Source organism: Narcine bancroftii, chromosome 11 (assembly GCF_036971445.1).
Source record: "Narcine bancroftii isolate sNarBan1 chromosome 11, sNarBan1.hap1, whole genome shotgun sequence".
Lineage (NCBI taxonomy): Eukaryota > Metazoa > Chordata > Chondrichthyes > Torpediniformes > Narcinidae > Narcine > Narcine bancroftii.
Window position 1 is genome coordinate 27105796 of NC_091479.1, and position 21761 is coordinate 27127556.

Here is a 21761-nt window from a genome sequence, read left to right on the forward strand (position 1 = left end):
GTCGCCAGGTTAACTCAAACTTAGAAGGGGATTCATAGACAGAGTTTCTAATTTTCTCTAAATTTAAACATAGTATGGTTTGGGTAAACCATTGGAAAACAGTGGGAGGATTTACCTCTTTCCAATTTAATAGTATAGATCTTCTAGCCATTAGTGTAAGAAAAGCAATCATACGATCCGCAGGAAGAGATAAATAAGTCAAATCTATCATAGGTAATCCAAAAATTGCAGTAATGGGATGTGGTTGTAAATCAATATTCAAAACAGTAGATATAATGGAAAAAATTTCCTTCCAATAATTCTGTAAAGAGGGACAGGACCAAAACATATGTGTAAGGGAAACTATTTCCAATTGACATTTATCACATCTAGGATTGATATGAGAATAAAAGCGATGGAGTTTATCTTTAGACATATGAGCTCTATGAACAACTTTAAACTGTATTAGTGAATGTTTTGCACATAGAGAAGAAGAGTTTACCAGTCGCAGAATTTTATTCCAATTTTCATTAGAAATATGAAGGTTGAGTTCTCTTTCCCAATCATTTTTAAACTTTTCAAAAGTCCCAGAATTTATTTTTGTAATTATAATTTAGATATCACACCTTTTGGAGGGAATTTTGAATATAGTATATCCTCTAAAACAGTCGTAGTCTCCCGATTGGGAAAAGAGAGTAAAGTCGAAACTAAGAAACTCCTAATCTGCAAATATCGAAAGAGATCGAGGTAAATCATATTTCATGGATAATTGTTCAAATGACATGAAAGAGTTATCCAAGAATAAATCCGAAAAGCATGTGATACCTTTAACTTTCCAGAGTAAATAAGCTTGATCAATTAGAGAGGGATGAAAAAGGAAATTTAGTACAATAGGAGTTTCCAAGATAAAATGACTTAGGCCAAAAAATCTCCGGAATTGAAACCATATACGTAGTGTATGTTTAGCCATTGGATTATCAATTTGTTTATATAATTTAGTAAAAGTAAAAGGGAGAGCAGCTCCCAAAATAGAGCTAATTGAAAAATTTTGTATCGGTTTAATTTCTAAATTTACCCAATGGGGATTTAGAGATAATTCTGAATAATTCAACCAATACCTTAAGTAACTAATATTAATTGCCCAGTAATAAATTCTAAAGTTGGGTAATGCCAACCCTCCCTCTAGTTTAGATTTCTGTAAATATTTTTTCCCCAATCTAGGATTCTTGTTTTGCCAGATATACGAGGACAATTTAGAATCGACCTTATCAAAAAAAGATTTAGGAACAAAAATAGGTATAGCTTGGAATATATATAAAAATTTAGGTAAGATCATCATCTTAATAGCATTAATTCGGCCTATCATGGATAGGGATAATGGTGACCAAGGAGAGTCTAAAGATGCTGAGGAGGAGGGTTTTGAGGGCAATGTACTTGTCCTCCTCAGAGGGATCATGGATCAGATCATCAACTCTGGCTGCTCTTTCCTTGCTGAGGACACTCACCATGTGGTAGAACACACATGGTGATCTGCCGGAGTTGAAGCTCCGCCTCCACCTGCCTGATCCATGTGCGGGGCCGTTGGGTCCAGAATGGGGGAGCTTCACAGAGACAGTGCTGATCGCCGAGGAATCCATGATTTGAGACCAGATGTCATCTGGGCTCTGCAGGGTCACCAATGTAGTGGCCGCTACACACAGAAAACACCACAGGATTTGATGGAATTTCCAGGACAATTGTTTAATTGAATTTGGAGCGCCCCAATTTAAGGCCAACGTTTGTTCTGCCCCACACAGTGGTGACGTCATTAAGTGGCCCGGGACACAAACTGAGGCCACGAGGCAATAAGCAAGCCCTGACAGCGCCATCTTCTTCAGCTGCCCCGCCAGCGCAGCGGTACAAACAGGGCCGGTTCATTCGCAGAGATGTGCACCACCACCAAACCTTATGATGAGGATAAGGGGAGTGGAGAACCATCTGTTTCAGAGGTGTTTGCTGTTGAGAGGGTTGAAGAAGTTATCGATCATAAGATTATGGCAACAAAATCTTGTGAGGGTAACCTTAAAGAAACCATGGTTCCTGAGCGCCTGTCGAACTCAGCAATTTTGGAAAATTTGGAGGAAAAGTTAGGTCATCTTAAATCACAAGAAACAGATGCAATTGAAGGAAGTAATTTTGAAATTTACAGATTTGTTCCTGATGTGCCAAAAAAAGACATCAGTGATTTATCATGATGTAGACGTGGGAGAAGCAAGTCCCATGAATAAACACCCATATAGTATATACATTAAGGAGTAAAATCATGGATCAGGAGGTGGAATATATGTTGAAAAATTACATTATTAGACCTTCAAACTCAGAAAGATTTTTTTTCTTGTATTCTGGTACCGAAACCAGATGGAATTATTAGGTTCAGTTCAGATTACAGGAAGGTTAATTCAGTAACTAAAACAGATGCTTATCCTATTCCGAGAACAGATGACTGTATTGATAAAATTGGCAAAGCTAAATTTCTTACTAAGTTGGATTTGTTGAAAGGTTACTGGTGTCTGTCTTTAACTGGGAGAGGAAAGAATATTTCGGCTTTTGTAACTCCATCCGGTTTATATGAGTATAACGTGTTACCTTTTGGCATGAAAAATGCCCCTGCTACATTCCAAAGGATGATTAATTTGGTAATCCAAGGGTTAACTCATACAGATGCTTATATTGTCAAAGGGGGTGATGTGGCCATCTTGGGTCTGTCCTCAGGGTGCACCGGGATCTGGTGATATCCGCACACCAGGTCAACCTTGGAGAAAGCCCTCGCACCGTACAGGTTGGCCGTAAAGTTCTGGATGTGAGGGATGGGGTAACGGTCAGGAATGGTTGCCTCGTTGAGTCGTCGATAGTCTCCGCAGGGACGCCAGCCGCCGGAGACACACTAACCTGACAGATTGACACTGTGGAATCCTTGATGAAATTGAAACTTAAATGCAAATTTCCCTAACTACATTCTGGTTTCTGGTTGAAAAGTACATATTTCAACTTCTTTAACTGTTTTACAAGTGCTATTAATATTTAAACATGACAGTTCATAGATGTCAAAACAATGTTTAATCATTTCCCAAAAAAGCATTTATTTTAATGTTTGTAGTTTCATTTTAGCATTTATATTATGTTTTTTAAAATAGAAATGAGGATGTGAATTTCCTGATCTACATTTTGTTTCTTGTAGAAAAGTATTTTTTTCCAACCTCTGAGAACGTTTCACATATGAAATTAATTTATATACAACACAGTTCATAGTTTGTGAAAACAAAGATAAAACTTTTCCCAAAATAGCATTTATTTTTGTGTTTGTAGTTACATTTTAGCACATATTTAAAATTGAAATGTAGATGTGAATTTCCTGATGTACATTTTGTTTTCTTGAAGAAAAATCGTTTTACATTTGCTGTTAATTTATACACAACACAGTTCATAGCTTGTGAAAACAAAGATTAAACATTTCCCAAAATGCCATTTATTTTAGTGTTTGTAGTTCCTTTCCATTTTAACATCCCAATTTTATACTCTGAGACTCAAGAACTTTACAGGTTGATACTGTGAAGTTCACTTCCATAAAAATGTCACACTTTGAAACTCACTCACATCACCAGGTCACACTGTGAAAATTATTCACATACCAAGTTTACACTGTGGGACTCACTCACATAACATTTACAATGTGGGATTCACTAAGTAAACAAGATTATACTGTGCAAATCTCTCACATAACAAGTTTACACTGTGGGACTCACTCACATAACATTTACAATGTGGGATTCACAAAGTAAACAAGATTATACTGTGCAAATCTGCCACATACCAAGTTTACACTGTGGGACTCACTCACATAACATCTACAATGTGGGATTCACTAAGTAAACAAGATTATACTGTGCAAATCTGCCACATACCAAGTTTACACTGTGGGACTCACTCACATAACATCTACAATGTGGGATTCACTAAGTAAACAAGATTATACTGTGCAAATCTCCCACATACCAAGTTTACACTGTGGGACTCACTCACATAACATTTACAATGTGGGATTCACAAAGTAAACAAGATTATACTGTGCAAATCTCCCACATACCAAGTTTACACTGTGGAACTCACTAACATAACGTTTACAATATGGGATTCACAAAGAAAACATGATTATTCTTTGGAACTCACTCACATCACAAGGTTACACTGTGGAAATCACTAACAAAACATTTTCAATGTCGAACTCCAATGAGAAAAGAAGGTCAAAAAGTGGGACTCACTCACTTACAAGGTTAGACGGCGGGTAAAAATCACATCACATGTTCATTGTGATGAACTCATTCAAATAACAAAGTTACATTGTGGAATCCGCCTCAATAAGAAAGATAAACTGGAAGAGTCATGTAATGGAGTAGTGGCCGGTAGGAGAATACCAGCCCTCTCCAGAAAAAAAGGAAATAAGTGAAGAAAAAGCAAAGCCCCTGTCTTGGGTAAACTTATACCTCTCATTTTGTTCATTTTAGATTGGTCACAGTGTTTGAGCTACCGAAAGAAAATAGACACACACACACCGAGAGCAGTTCAGTTTATAAAATGTTTATTACAAATTCAAAAGCTGATTTCACACTACAATATGCTAGCCCTTCCCAACTATACTTATCAACACTTGGACTGGTCCCAACTGCCGAAGCGAGGGAACGACTGCACACTTGTAGTAGGTTGTCAGGGCGCCGGTAGCAGCTTCTCCACCTCCCCCGACCGGGACGTTGCTCGGACTCTGGCTGTTCTTCCTTCTTGACAAGGGGTGTTCCCACCCCTCGGAGAGTCTAAACTTAAGCAGCAGGACCACAGGCTTATATACCCCAAAAACAATTAATCATGCGCCTCCTCCTTCTAACATTTGTCAGTCAAAATCAAAACTGAACATTATATTCTACAATTTAGAAGATTAATTATTATGGAACCAGGATGTTATGATTTCCTGGTTTATCTCGTAGATACAAAGACTTATTAAAACTTCTCGAGCAAGACAGGTTGTGACCAATTCGTCAATTTCAGAGTGTTGCATTTGACAATTGCTTTCCCTGGGCCTCACAGTGGAATTCCATTTCAAAGTCTATCTTCAGATAAATCCCCATGGCTGAGTTTAATTACATCTGCTAGTTCTGAAAGTAAGGTGACCTGCGTGTGGACCCAGTGTCGTCAGTTCCTCATAAGCAAAAAGCATCTGGGCACATGGTTTTAATCCTCCATTACAGCCCCAGACACACAAATCATAACAAATAAAAAATAAAGGTGTGGAGGAAATGGCTCCTCAGAAAGAAAAGCCAAAACAACAGGAAGAAAAGAATAAAGACACCAGAAGAGAAAGTGAAGGCCTTACCTGCACGAAAAAGCAGGGACCCGCCGTGGAAAGAGGAGCCCGCTCCCCGAGGTGAGTGGAGTCCCCGCAGGGTCGCGACCCACCAACTGTGGGACTGCAAAAATGGCTCACGGAGTTAAACTCCACAGCACCAACAGCCCGACAGCAGGGCTCCCAGCTGGAAGATAAAGAAAGCAACTGGAAAGGGAGGGATGAGAAAGAAAAAAGGAAGCAAGAGACACAACAGATAAACAGCCCAGAAAAAGAGGACCAACATCAAGAAACCATGGAAAAAAAACCCAACAAACTGAGACAAGCAGCTCATCCAGAAAGTCCGAAGAGACACAGATACAAGGAAGAGAAATAGAAGACACAAACCCAAGAGCAGACACAGAAGAAGAAGAAGGAGAACACCAAGCTCTGCACAGAGGAATAGGAGGTAAAATGAATGGAGAGTACATAAAGAAAAAATATTTTTCAAGAACAAATGAAAGCATTAAAAGAATGGCTGACACTAGAATTTAGTGAAATGAAAAGTACAGAAGAAAAAGTGAGTAGAATAGAGCTGGTCATAACAGATGTAGGGAAAGGATCAGATAATGTGGAAGAACGTGTAATGGCATTAAAAATGGAAGTGAACAACCTAAAAAGAAAATTGGAAGAAAGTGACAAAAAAGTTAAAGAAACACAGGAGTTGTTAGCCCAGAAGTTGGATATAATGGAAAACTATAGTAGGTGAAACAATATAAAGATAGTGGGCCTTAAGGAAGATGAAGAAGGCAAAGATATGAAAGAATTTATAAAAGAATGGATCCCAAAGGTCCTGGGAATGCCAGAAAAGCAGGAAAGAATGGAAATAGAAAGCACACACAGAACATTAGCCCCGAAACCACAGTCACAACAAAAAACAAGATCCGTTTTAGTAAAATTCCTGAGAGACATGACAAGAGAAAATATATTGGAGAAGGCAATGAATAAAACTAGAGAAGAGAAAAAACCACTGGAATACAAAGGTCAATTTTTTTTCGACCCACACATAAGTTTGGAGCTCCAAAAGAAGAGGAAGGAGTTTAATGCAGCAAAATCGATCCTATGGTAGAAAGGCTTTAAATTTATGTTAAGATATCCAGCGGTGCTTAAAATAGTTACCCGGGGCAGCAAAATGGACTGTTCTCGGATCCGGAGAATGCACGAGAATTTGCAGAACACCTGCAAGACAGATAGAAAGATGAAGAGATGTAACAAGAACAAAGAATGACGATAAACTATATATGAAGATGTAAAAATAATGTATAAATAAGAACTAAAGGAGGGAAGAAAAGGGAAGTATGGGAGAAGGGGGAAAGAAAAGAGGAGGAGTTAACAAATAAATAAATAAAACATAAAAAGAAAAAGAGAAGAAACGAGTAGGAGCTTTGTTATAATGTGAAGATAAAAGTCTTTTCTGGAGGGGGTTGGGTGGGAGAGAATAACAGTTACTGCGAAATCAGTTGACACTTGCGAACAGGTTTGCAGTCTGAATGGAGAGGGAAGTTGTGGCTGCCCAGCAAGGGACAAGGGGTGACTCAGAGATGGGGGACAGTTGGGGTTAAGGGAATTATAGATGTGGGAATGGTGGAAATATTTTATGTTTTAGAAGTGTTGTCATACAGTGCGTTCAAAAAAAGAAAACTGAGAAATGGAAATGGGGAAAAGGGGAAAGGTGGTGGTGAGGAAGCAGAAATGAGATGTAAACAAAGTATTAGATGGCTATGTTGAACTATATGACTATAAATATTAATGGAATACATAACCAAATCAAAAGGAAGAGGATATTAAATTTACTGAAAAAATAGATATAGCATTCGTGCAGGAAACACATCTAACTGAAGTGGAACAGAAGAGATTAAGGAGAGAGTGGGTAGGACATGTAACGGCAGCATCATATTAATTCAAAAGCCAGAGGTGTAGCTATATTAATCAATAAAAATGTACCAATCAAAACAGAGGAGGAAATAATAGATCCAGCAGGGAGATGTGTAATGATAAAATGTCAGATATATTCAGAACTCTGGAATTTGGTCAATATATATGAACCTAATGAAGAGGATCAAAAGTTTATGCAAAATATTTTGTTGAAGATTGTAAAAACACAGGGGAATATATTGATAGGAGGATAATTTGGATTCAAAGATGGATAAAACTGGACAAAAGACTAGCAGAAAGTACAAAATAGCCAAATTTATGGTTAAATCAATGCAGGAAATGCAACTTTTGGATCTAAGGAGGAAGCAACACCCAAAGGAGAAGGACTACTCACATTATTCGAGTAGACATAAAACATACTCAAGGATTGACCTGTTCCTGTTGTCAGCCCATATCCAAGGGAGATTTAGGATAATGGAATATAAAGCTAGATTGTTATCTGAACGCTCACCCCTGTTATTAGCAATAGAACTGGAGGACATCCCAACAACAACATATAGATGGAGATTAAACTCCATGCTACTTAAAAGACAGGGTTTTAGAGAATTTATTGAGCGCCAAATTAAAATGTACTTTGAAATAAATATGGAATCAGTGAAAGACAAATTTATATTATGGGATGCAATGAAAGCCTTCATCAGAGGGCAGATAATAAGTTATGTAACTAAGATGAAAAAGGACTACAATTGGGAAATAGAACAGCTGGAAAGGGAAATAGTAAGTACAGAAAAAGATCTAGCATCAAGGGAAGATACAACAAAAAGAAGAGAATTGGCAGACAAAAAAAAAATGAAACACTACAAATGTATAAGGTGGAGAAGAACATAATGAAAATAAAGCAGAAGTATTACGAGTGAGGAGAAAAAAACGCACAAAATACTAGCTTGGCAGCTTAAAACAAAACAAGCTAAAAGAACGGTTTTGGCATCAAGGAAAAAAGACAAACAAATTACATAAAACCCAACAGAGATCAATGAAAACTTTAAGGAATTCTAGGACCAATTATACCGAACTGAAGGGAAAGAAGACAAAATAGATGAGTTTCTCGCTAAAATTGAATTACCAAAATTGCAATAAGAGGAGAAAACAATCATAGCTCAAAAAACAATTTGAAAAGATGAATTAACTATTTCCATACACCCTCCCCTTTTACGTCTATTTTTCTAAATCCACTCCATGATCGAAACATCTCCACTTGACCCAACCCACATTTCTTCTCCCATTCAAGCACTCAGTAATACACCAAGGCAATAAAATAAAATCTCAATGCTGGAAATAGTCAGCAGATCATCTACTGGAAAAATAATCGGAGTTAAAACCATCAGGTCGATAACCTTTCACTGGGATTCAGAAAGATGATCAAATAAACCTGATTCTATTTGCTGTGAAAAAGAAGAGGGGAAATAACAAACTGAATACATGGGATGAAAAGCCCGAGCAGCAGAAATGGCAGTGGTGCTGGATGAGTGGAGTCGACTCGTTGATCAGCACATCTGTCTGGATGGAGGGGTAAAGGATAAATAAGACAAACATGATGCCGTCACAGTAAGGTACAATACGACAGCTGCAGGGAATCTGAAATGAAGGAATGGTGAAAATACTTGTTTTTGGATCAATGTGACAAAATTTGAGCTGACAAAAGAAAACAAAATTGCTTTGCTCTGCCAGAACTCTCTAGATCAAGGGACACAATAAAATAGTCCAGAAGCCAACATTATGAAATTGAACAGCCAAGTTATACAAATCGGCAGCAAGAGATAAAACACAATTACATCATTCCATGAAAGTGGTGTCACAGGACGACCGGGTTCTAAAGACAGCTTTTGACACCGTGGCCTTCATTAATTAACATATTGAAAATAGGTGTTGGGAAGTTATGGTGAGGTTGTTTAAGGTGTTGGTGAGGCCAAATTTGGAGTATTGTGTACAGTTCTGGTCACCTAGCTACAGGAATGGTATTAGTAAGATTGAAAGAGTGCAGAGAAGATTTACTAAGAAGCTGCCAAGTCTTCAGGAGTTGAGCTACAGGGAAAGGTTGAACAGGTTGGGACTTTATTCCTTGGAGTGTCGAAAAATGGGTAGGAGATTGCTTAAAGTGGCATATGAATGGGAAGAAAGGCTGAGAAAGACTGCAGTGGACCCAATTGTGAGGGAAAATTTTGCTTGAGAAAAATTGTCATTGGCCCATTTCCTCGGGAGTTATGAAATCATGCACAGAACAAGTCAATGAGGTACGATTAAAAAAAGTGGTTTTTGAAATTTTTCTTTTCAATTACATTCCTCCTTAAGTAATCCCTTATTAACAGAGCACTTCTGGCAAAGGGATTAAGTGGAATATGATCCAGGGGGTGGGGGTGTGGAGGAGGAGTTTGAAAATCACTGTTCTTAATGAAAAGTTTTCTCCGTCTCCGTGTTAAGCAGACATCCTTTTATTCTGAGGTTGTTCCCACTGGTCCTAAACTCTCCCAGTACTGGCAAAATCCTCTCTATCCAGCCCTTTCACTATTCATCAGATTTCAATGAGGTCCTGCCTCATCCTTCTAAGCTCGGGCGAGTACAGACCCAGAACCATCAAATGTTCCTCAAGCATTATTCCACTCATCCCCAGGATCATTCTTGTAAACCACCTCTGGTCCATCACATCCTCTCTTAGAAATGGGGCCTAAAATTGCTCACAACACTTATGAGATCAGGACAACCAGAAGGTGGTCACAGGAGGGAAGACAGCTGCAGGGCTGCCTAGAGTCCATGGATTGGATGGTGTTCAAGGAGTCAACTGAGGGGAGGTGGGGGGGGGGGGTGTCGTGGAAAGATGGCATCAATAAAAAACGTGAGAAGACACCTCACCCTGACTGAACTGTTCAATACTCGAACTGTAGTGACTTTTTTGACTTTATCAATGTTTTGAACAATAATTTTCTACTGTAGGATTCTGGAAATGAAGAAGGGAAAAAAATAGTGTTGGGCACGACCAGTTGCCCCAATAATCACAGAGACAAAGACTGAGGGGAACGATAGGCTTTATTACACAAAAGACTGCAGGCCCGCCTCCAAGTGAGGGAAGTGAAGGGAAGGAAGAGGTGGCTCGACCTTTATGCCCTGGGTCACAGGGGAGGATTCCAGGAGAGGATGCCATCAGGTGCGGCGGGGTGGGGTGGGGGGAGCAGCCCGTGCCTGTACTGGTCAGTACATACAACATTTCATTACAAGCAACTTAGAAAAAACCTAGGTTTTCAACCTGTGAAAAGTGCAGAAGAAGCAAGGCTGACCTCCCAGAAGGAACCTCAGCAACAGTTATATATAGATCCGAATCCTCAACTTAGAACTCGGGAGAAGCTGGAAGAAACGTCCGCATCCTCTGCGCCTCCAGAGACGCAAGATGTTGCCAAGATCTTTGGCCTGGCGGCAGGCCAGGAGGAGTGCGAGCATGGTATCTGACCCGAGTCTGGCTTGACTAAGGAGAGTGGGGGGTGGGTGCCCAAATGCGAGCACAAGTTAGCAGGAAGGCGACTGACAGTATGCAGCGGCCCAACTGGAGATGCTCCCCTGCGTGCTACTGAGCTTCTCAGTATGGATGGATGTTCTCACATGCAGGAAATTCTGGATCAGATCTGCAGTAGGGCTGCCAGGTATGAGTTGGAGGAGGACAAATCAAAAGTTCGAGATGAAGAAGAACAAGAATGACTACTTTCTGCAGTTGGACTCATTGAAGGGTGGCCTAAGACTTTAAGAACATCTCCTTCTCCAATGAAAGCTGTTGGTTCACCACAGACACCTTCCCCAGTCTTCAAAGCCCCTGTAACAGGGATGGAAGTCAACCTCATGTCTACAGAACTGATCCAACCAAATGAAAAGATTATGTCTTTTATGACCTAAAATTTTGAAACTTTAAATGATCAATTTGCTGGTATAAAGGAAATAATGGCTGGTATGTGTGAAGAAATTACATTTATTCAAGTTGATATTAATAAGAGTTTAACTGCAATGGATACTGGACAAGATCAAATGCAGAAGATAGAAGACATTTTTATTGACTGTAAGGACCATGTGGAACATTATGCAGAGAGAATGGATTACATTGAGGATTTGTTTACAGGAGAGATTTGTTAAAAAACATTGATTCGTTAGAAAATTAAAGTTGTCTAATAATATTAAGATAGTTGTTCTGCCAGAAGATATTGATGGTTCAGATCCTGTAAAATTATTTTTGTAAATGGATTCCAGAGTTGTTGGGAGTCGAGTCTTTTTAGATAGGGCTCATAGGGCGTGAAGAAGAAAACCTTTTCTGGGTCAAATGTCAAGAGCGGTTCTTTTAAGATGTTTGTGATATCAGGATAGAGAAATTATATTGCGGCTTGCGGATCAGAAAGCTCGCCTTCATCAAAGCCCTACGATGTATCAAGGCAATAGGGTTTTATTTCATGATAATTTAAGTCAGGAGATTATTAAGTGATGGAAAGAGTTTAATCTGGTCAAAGCAGTTCTGTGGAAGAAAGGGTATAAGTTTACTTTTCGGTATCCGACGATATTTAAGGTGATTTATGGGCGAGATCAGTCTCAATGTTTTGAGAGTCCTTATGGTGCATTATCTTTTGCAAATTCCTTCCCAGATTTGAAGGAATTGATGGGGAAAATGTCCGAGGATGAGATTGGGAAGGGAACGGGAAAAAGAAGTTGGAATCAGAATTGGTGAGTGATATCGAAGATGAAGCTCAAGCTCAATGTGGGTGTTACCATTGGGATGTTTTAATGTTCGGTTGGGGGGTGGTGGTTGACTCTGCTACTTCTAAAGTCATCTGCCACTTGCGGTATTGACTGCACCTGGTCCACAGAGGGGGGTCCGACTCTTGGGCTCTTAGGTTTTTACATTTTTTACAGAGGTTTCTTATTGTTTGAAAGGGGGGTTTGGGTTTTTAAAAAAATTATATCTAATTGTAATTGCTGTGTGAAGTGTCAATCTGAGGAGGAAATTAAGTTATGGCTCATTTAAATTTTGTGACCTTCAATGTTAAATGACTTAATAATTCAATGAAAAGGAAGGGAATATTGGCATATATAAAGAAAATGAAGGTTGATGTTGCCTTTTTGCAAGAAACTCATTTGTCTGAGAAAGAACATATGAAATTGAAAAGAGATTGGGTCGGACATGTTTTTCATCTCCATTTAATTCGAAAGCTCGAGGTGTTGATACTTTGGTTCATAAGAAGATACCGTTTCAGTTGGAATCATTCTCTGCCACATTGGGTCGAGAGCTGTTGGTGAATTGTAAAATTTTTGCTGAAGCATGGACTTTGATGAATGTTTATCCACCCAATGAAAATAATGAAGACGCGATTTCTGAAACTTTTTGGAATCTGGGTCAAGCTAATGAAAATATTTTGGTTGGTGGGGATTTTAATTGTGTGTTGGATAAATTTCCAAAAACTTTACAAAGAACCAAAATAGCTAAATGGATGTTAGACTCAATGAAAGATTTAAATTTGTTGGAAATCTGGAGGAAGTTAATACTGACAGAAAAAGACTTTTCTTTTTATTCACCCAGACATGATTCTTTTTCGAGAATTGACTTTTGCTTAATGTTAGTACAATTACAGGGTGGATTTATACATGCAGAGTATAAGAGTAGGATTTGTCTGATCATTCCTAATTGTTAAGTAGAAGTACACAATCCTTTATCCAGACATCTAAAATCCAGAAAGTTCCAAAGTGGGGAGAGAGACGGCAGCGCGAGGAAGGCGGGAGAGGGGTGGGGGGAAAATGGCAGCGTGACTGGAAGGGAGTGAGGGTGGATACAGCAGCATGATTCGGGTGGGCTTAAATCTGGCTTTCCGAAATCCAGAAAAATCTGAAATTAAGAACACAATGACTCCCCCAAGGGTTCTGGATAAAGGATTATGCACCAGCACATGTTCTGGTTTGCATAATGTAGACACCCCATATCGCTGAAGATTTAATGGGATGTTATTGAAGCAACCAAAATTTCTAAGTTATATCAAAGACCATATTCAGTCTTATTTGCCAATTAATACATATTCAGTACAAAGTAAATTTGTTTCGTGGGATGCTTTAAAAGCTTATTTAAGAGGTCTGATAATCAATTATTCTGCAAGAATTAAGATACAGCATTTGGCAGAGAGCCAAAGTTTAGAGAAGGAAATAACAATGTTAGAAAAGGAATTCCAACGAAATTCGACTGTGGATAAAAAGACTTTTTTGATTCAGTTGAAACTGTTATAATATAATGCAAACATATAAATATGAAAAATTAATACAATGATCCAAATAGCGTTACTATGAGTTAGGAGAAAGAGCGCATAAGGTTTTCAAGCAGGTTTCATTAAGAATTGATTTTCTTCTGAAAATATTGTTAGACTGTTGACGTTGATTCATGTGTCAAGACATTGTTTGAATCAATCAATCAATGATCGTGGCATTAGATGCAGAAATAGCCTTTGATCGAGTTGAAAGGTACTTTTTATTTAAAGTACTTGAAGATTTAAGTTTGTACCTTTTTTAACTGGTTGAGTTAAAGCCTTGTATAAAAATTCTTTCGCGAGGATGGTGACAAATGCACAAATTTCAGATACCTTTAATTTAACACGCTCCACAAGGGAAGTTTGTCCTTTGTCACCCTTGGTGATAGAACTGCTAGCCCAAGCTATAAGACAAAATGATAAAATTAGTGGGATTAAAATAAATGAAGAGAATATAAGGTTCCTTTGTACCAATATATTTAACAAATCCTCAGTAATCGTTATGACATCTGCAAACCTGTTTGGTACAATATGGAGAAATGTCTGGTTATAAGGTTAATCGGGATAATAGGAAGATATTACCAATTACAGAGGAAGATTATCCTGCTTGTAAACAGATTACACAGCTTAGATGGACGAAGAAAATTAAATATTTAGGGGTAATGTTTGATGCAGATTATCAACATTTGTGTAAGTTTAACTATGTTTCTCTATTGATAAAATTAAAGCTGATTGAATGAAATGGAAAGATCTTCCTTTGACATGAATGGCACATGTGAATTGTATTAAAAATGAATATTTTTCCTTGAATTCAATATCTTTTTCAATCAATTCCATGTTCGTGTCCAAACATATTTTTTAAAGAGTTATGCAGCAATCAGAATATTTTTATAGAAAGGTTGATTGGCTCGAGTATTATTGCAAAACTTAACATGGCAATATGCATTAGGGACGACAATGGCTTCATTTTCAGAATTATTCATTAAATTAATAGTTAATTATCAGTTAAAATTTATTAATATGATGTTCGATGTTAATCAACCTCCACACTGGGCTAAAATGTTATTATCACAGATTTCACATTCTATTATACATCAATGTATGTTTAGATGGACTCCTCATCTTTTGCATTATTATAATGTGCCAGTATTATGACATCTATGTGATACTTGGTATAAAAGAAATCTGTCAATAGGAACTGGAGATAAGGTTTTATTACAAATTCCATTACATCAGGATAAATACATCTCCTTCTCGATGAATAATCTCAGTATTTAAAGATTTGCCCCATGAAAGGTGTTCAAGTGTTAGCAGATTGTTTTGAAGATGGGATATTGTTTTCTTATGTTAGGCTTCAGGAAAAAATTGAGGTACTGTTAAATTCTTTGCTTGCATATTTTCAAGTATATGCTCCAGTAGTGAAGAGTTTTGGGCGGGAATCGAACATGCCAAAGTTAACTAAATTTAAAAATTTAATTGTAAATGGGGCAGAAAGGGATTTATTTCAGAAATGTATTCTTTGTTGCAAGAGAAAATGGCTAAACTTGATTGAGATAAATCAAAGCTTAAAGGGGACAAAGATTTATCCTTAGAATTGTCCCAAGAAGGATGGACTACTATGTGTGAAGATAGTGTGACTAAATTTGGTGAACTACAATTTTCTACATCAGTTGAATTAAACACCAGAAAAGTTAAAAAGATATGTATTTAGTCATTCAGATATATGTATTCATTGTGGGACTCAAATTGGTACTTTTTTTTTTCAATTCTGTCTGGTTGTGTGATAAAGTAAATCTTTTTGGATAAAAATGAAACAGTTTAAGGTGGATTTATTAGAGACTACTTTAATGTTAGATCTACTGCTTTTTTTAAAATGGGGTATATTCCAACTTTAACAAAGGGTTTAAGAATGGATAAATCTCTAATTGAGTTTATTCGGTTCGCATTAGCATTGGTTGGGGAATGTATTGTTATTACGTGGAAAAATGATGTGGATTTAAATATGAATTGTTGGCAAAATGAAAGCTTGTATTTGTTTGGAAAAGATAACATAATTTTCATAATTATTTTTTTTGTGAAGACATGGTCTAAAATTTACAGTCTTTTGCCTCTCTTCCTTCTTAAAGAGTGGAGTAACATTTACAATTTTCCAGTGCAGACTGGGCAGACAAGGATAGATGGACTTTAAACATGAACATGGTGAGTAATTAGTGAAGCTATTCATTCAGATATACTCCTCACAACGAGGTAATTCCAAAACACCCAAGTTATAGGGTTCCACATGAGAGACGAGGCCAATAGCCGCAGAGATCAAGACAAAGCTGAATCATACACACCATTACTACCAAGATTTACATTAGTGACATATCAGAGTCAATGCGATACTTTAAGATTAGTTACAGCACAGTAACAGACCCTTAAGGCCCACAAACCTGTGCCTCCCAATTGACCTTCAACCCCCCCCACACTTTTTGAGCAGTGGGAAAAATCTGGACCCCCCTCCCCCACCCCGGGGAAAACCTAAGCACACACAGGGAGAACATAGAAACTCCTCACAGAGAGAGTATGTTTTGAACCCCATCCCTATCACTGGCAGCGCAACAGAGTTGCGATTCTGCCATCCACTGTCGAACCACGTTGGATGGGAAGAAACTCAAATCAAGAAAGTCAATAAATGGAGAGCATCAATATTTCGAGAATTGGTACGGATTAGTCCAGATTTTGAGACTTTGCAACAACATAATGACAGTCAGTACAAAAGAAGCCACAGCGAGCTTGCATGGGAGCCAGGAAGGGAAAGTAGCCACTTTATTGAAATGGAGGCAAGAGAATGGTCTCAGGAGCAAGAACCCATGTGAGAGAAATTCTGGTTCATGAGAAAGTCACTAAAACCCAATGATGCCTTCCAAATTGCATTCCGATTTGGGAATACGAGGCATTCATCTCGACTTATTTCTCCAGTTTGGGCATTTTAGATCATTAATATTCCCCGGTATTCTTAAAAATCTGATGATGAGGTGATACATGTGTTGTTTTGAGGTGTAACAATGCAGCTCGCAGTATTTGCACAGCAGATATAATAAGGGATCCACCCTTCCCCCTCTCCTTCATAGTGTCTATTTAAGACAAACATAATCTGCAAAGAAATGATGATGAGATCACGAGATGTTGCAGTAGAACTTCATTCATCTTTTGATTTGATCGTCTAAACAAGCTTAAAAAAAATTACAGAGCAGTGAGGGTCTGGGATGCATTGCTGGGGTGGAGGTGGGAGCTGGTACAATAAGGACATTCAAAACACTCTAAGATACATGGATGGAAAAATAAAAGAGGGTAATGAGTGTGAGGTAGGGAAGGGTTAGATTTGTAATGGCACTGATACACCACCATTTACAAACAATTAAAGAATACCCTCACTCGTTTCTTCCAGAAGGCAATCCTCCTTAGACACAACATTGCATTCTTCAACTCCCCAAACACCACCCAGCCAAACCTCTCATTGGATCAGTGCCACATGGTGATCCTGACACTCTCTCTCTACTCCTCCTGCATCCGAGATCCATCACCCATATACTGATGTTTAACACACCTGCGCACATGGGCTAATCCTCCAGCGTGATGCTTCAATTACATCATCAGTGGCAACTGGCACCATTCCCAAAGCAGGCAGATGCATCACCGTGACAGCCCCCTCCCCCCACCCCCACCTCCAGCCTCCGAGCCATGCAAGGAGGCGACTGAATGGAACTGTCCCCAGTGTAGCGGTCTGGAAGGTTGACAGTTCAGCCTGATCTCGTATGATACTGCAAGACAGGCGATGCAGGGGTATGACTGGTCCTTTCGCTCTGGCCCTGATGCAGAATGTGGACATTCAAAATACACTGGCTTCAACCTGTTGATGGAAACAGTGTTACCTTTTCCATTCCTGTCAACAACAAAACACTATGGATGGTGCCATAAGACCTGGAAAGAACCATTGTTAATGGGCTAAAGTGGTTTACGAACAACATCATGTTAAAGAAACACACGAGAACACTGTTGTCAATCATTTGGCATATCCACTGGAGATGATGCTGCCACATAGGAGAAAGTCAGAGTTTTCTCATTTTCTCGAAGACGGTCAAGATAACTGACCTGTTCATGGAGCACTGTGTCTGGACTCAGATTCACAAACTCACCTGGCAAGGTCAGCATAGAGCCATAGAATAGCTCTGCCGCTAAACATCCGTGATCTGCCCTAAGAGCTGTAGTCACGCAAAGGAGAACCATGGGCAAACGTTCGCTCCATGTCGATGATTTGCCACCTGCTGTCAATGGTGCTTTCGATTGTCAATGAAAATGCTCAAAGACGCTGTTGGCCCTAAAATGCTTAGCCATAATTCAGGTAGTGCCCAGAGGATCAGTGAGAGCTCGGACCAATGCTGACTCGAACTGAGACCCTCGATCTGTTGTAATAGTGCCCAGAACACCAAAAGGTGGAATCCAATGATCCACAAAAGCCCTAGCAATTGTCTCTGCAGAGATGCCGATGATAGGAATTTCATCCTTCCACCTGGTAGTCCTGTCCTCACCCGTGAGCAGAGACGTACATTGCCGAGATGGCGGAAGTGGACCTTCCAAGCCACAATGTGCACGTGCTGGAAATAGGAATCCAAAACAACAAAATCCCCCAGCTTGAATTTCATGTGCCTGGAGACTTTAGGGCGTTGACCCAGCAAGCAAGTCCTTGCCCATAATCCAACATTCTGTTTAACACGAAGCCAGGTAAGATGTTCCTTCACCAGTTTGATTGATGCTCTTCTACCAGGAAGAGATAGATTGTGAAGAGAAAATCTCCTGCCTCATAGCCGCCCACACAAACAGCCTAGTCCTTCCTGTTGGGGGATAAAAAAATCAGACCAACTTTTCAGCCGATTCATCCAGGGTCACATCTTGAAGATGAAGACCAGATTTGGTCACACCAGATGAAATCGGGATCAGTGCACCGTGCATGAGCCATGGCATTGGAATTGATGTCAATAGTTGTATGTAATATCGCACCTGGATTGGGCACCAATCACAGCATTCGCTTTCTCTCAGATGTCATGTGTGTCCGATGAAAATTGAAGGATGAAGTGCAAGTGCCGAATCTCCCTTGGCAAGTAGAGATACAGTATGCATAAGAGGCTGGTGGTCTGTACAAATGGTCAAAGGATGACCTTCCAGTAAAAAAGCTGAAATATTGGATTGGAAATTGGGATTCATGAGGGAATTACAAAGAAACATTTCTAAATTATATCTTCTACTTCAACAGTTATCCCCAAACTCAGACTTGAATAAATTAAAAGAAAGATGGGAATTGGATTTGGGAACTGAAATTGACCCTTTTTGCTGGTCTGACATTTGTTGGCACAGTAATTAATGTTTTTGATAGATGAGTTAATTATAACTTATTCATCAATTATATTTAATGCCACATCAATTAATTTATTCCTAATTTTTCAAATTCATATTTTAGATCTGAATCCCAGCTTAAAATTGATTGTGGGGAAATGCAAAATTGTATTCCCTTTGCAAATGTGAATTATATTAGAACTGGGTATGATACATACATAAAAATATGGAAACCATATTTAGATATGGGTTTGGATATCTAATGTATTCACTTCTCCACCCCACCACCTGAAAGATGGCAGAAGGAATTTAATGTCAACAAGTGTGAGGTGCTCATTCCAGAAAAAATAACCAAAATAAGGCATATGCAGTTAAGGGGAGGGCATCAAGGAATGCAGAGAAACAGAGGGATCTTGGAGTTACGGTACAGAGTTCCTTGAAGATGGATTCACAGGGTGGTTATGGCAAACTGGCCTTCATATATCATAGCATAAAGTACAGCTAGAAAATGATGCTGCGACTGTTGAAGGCATTGGTGAGACCAGGTTTGGAGTATTGTGTTCAGTTCTGGTCTCATTTGTCATAGGAAGGATATAGATAGGTGGAGAGAGTGCAGAGAAGATTTACAAAAATGTTTCTTGGCTTACAACATCTAGAATCCAGAGAAAGATAAAGGAGACTGGAGGGCTCATCGAGGGAAGCAGTGTGGGTAAAATGAAAAAATAAGAAGGATGAGGGTACTATTATTGGGGGATATTATAGGCTGCCAAATGAGACATGGTGAGACATTATTAAGAGTTTGCTATCGATCCATGGAACCAGCAGGTTTAAATTAAGCCCTGTGAATGTCCTGCACCTACCCGCAGAAGACACCACAGATCAACGTGCCGTTCCTTGGCATGCAGCACCGTGCACGTGTGGTCCATTTAATGGGTGAGTGCCCAGTGGTCTGTTTTATGGTATTGCGCGACGTCGGAGAACCGCGTCACCGACAGTTCACATCGTGGGCTGTGTGCCCGCTTGGCCCTCTACATATATTTATTTAGATTATTCATTTGGTCATTACGTGCTGCATATTGTGTGCTTTTGTGCAGGCACCATGGTAGTTTTGTCGGGTTATAGATGTACGACCCAGTACATCACTCCATGGATTCACAGAACATTACAGCACCGATACAGGCCCTTCAGCTTTTCTAGTCTGTGCCAAACTCTTATTCTGCCTTGTCCCACTGACCAGCATCCAGTCCATCACCCTCCATCTCCCTCGTATCCCTGAACTTGTCCAAACACTTCAATGCTAACATTGAGCTCACATTTCCTCATGCAGCTGGTAGCTTGTTCCACTCTCCTACCACCTTGTGTGGAGACTTCTCCACTTAAACCCAACCCACATTTCTTCTCCCATTCAAAGAACTCAGTAATACACCAAGAAAGTAAAATAAAATCTCAATGCTGGAAATACTCAGCAGGTCATCTACTGGAAAAATAATCGGAGTTAAAACCTTCAGGTCGATAAACTTTCACTGGGATTCAGAAAGATGATCAAACAAACCTGATTCTCCTTGCTCAGATAAAGAAGAGGGGAAATAACAAACTGAATACGTGGGATGAAAAGCCCAAGCAGCGGAAATGGCAGTTGTGCTGGATTAGTGGAGTCGACTCGTTGATCAGCACATCTGTCTGGATGGAGGGGTAAAGGATAAACAAGACAAACATGATGCCGTCACTGTGAGGTACAATACGACAGCTGCAGAGAATCTGAAATGAAGGAATGGTGAAAATACTTGTTTTTGGATCAATGTGACAAAATTTGACCTGACAAAAGAAAAAATTGTTTTGCTCTGCCAGAACGCTCTAGATCAAGAGCACAATAAAATAGTCCAGAAGCCAACATTATGAAATTGAACAGAGAAGTTATACAAATCGGCAGCAAGAGATAAAACACAGTTACATAATTCCATGAAAGTGGTGTCACAGGAAGACAGGGTTCTAAAGACAGCTTTTGTCACCTTGGCCTTCATTAATTAACATATTGAAAATAAGAGTTGGGAAGTTATGGTGAGGTGGCGTAAGATGTTGGTGAGGCCACATTTGGAATATTGTGTGCAGTTCTGGTCACCGAGCTACAGGAAGGGTATTAGTAAGACGCTTCCAGGTCTTCAGGAGTTGAGTTACGGGAAAGGTTGAACAGGTTGGGACTTTATTCCTTGGAGTGTTGAAAAATGAGTAAGAGATTGCTTAAAGTGGAATATAAATGAGAAAAAAGGCTGAGAAAGACTGCTGTTGACCCAATTGCGAAGGGAAAAATTTTGCTTGAGAAAAGTTGTCATTGGCCCATTTCCTCTGGAGATATGAAACCACGCACAGAACAAGTCAATGAGGTACACTTAAAACAGTGGTTTTCAAACTTTCTTTCAACTCACCTCCCACTTTAAGTAATCCCTTACTAACAGAGCACTTCTGGCATAAGGATTAAGTAGAATATGATCGGGGGGGAGGGGTGGGGGTGAGGGTTGGATGGAGGAGGAGTTTGAAAATCACTGCTCTAGATGAAAAGGTTTCTCCATCTCAGTTTTAAGCAGACATCCTTTTATTCTTAGGTTGTGCCCACTGATCCTAAACTCTCCCACTCCTGGCAAAATACTCTCTATCCAGCCCTTTCACTATTCAGCAGATTTCAATTAGGTCCTGTCTCATCCTTCTAAACTCGGGCAAGAACAGGCCCAGAACCATCAAATGCTCTTCAAACATTATTCCTCTCATCCCCAGGATCATTCTTGTAAACCAACTCTGGGCCATCACATCCTCTC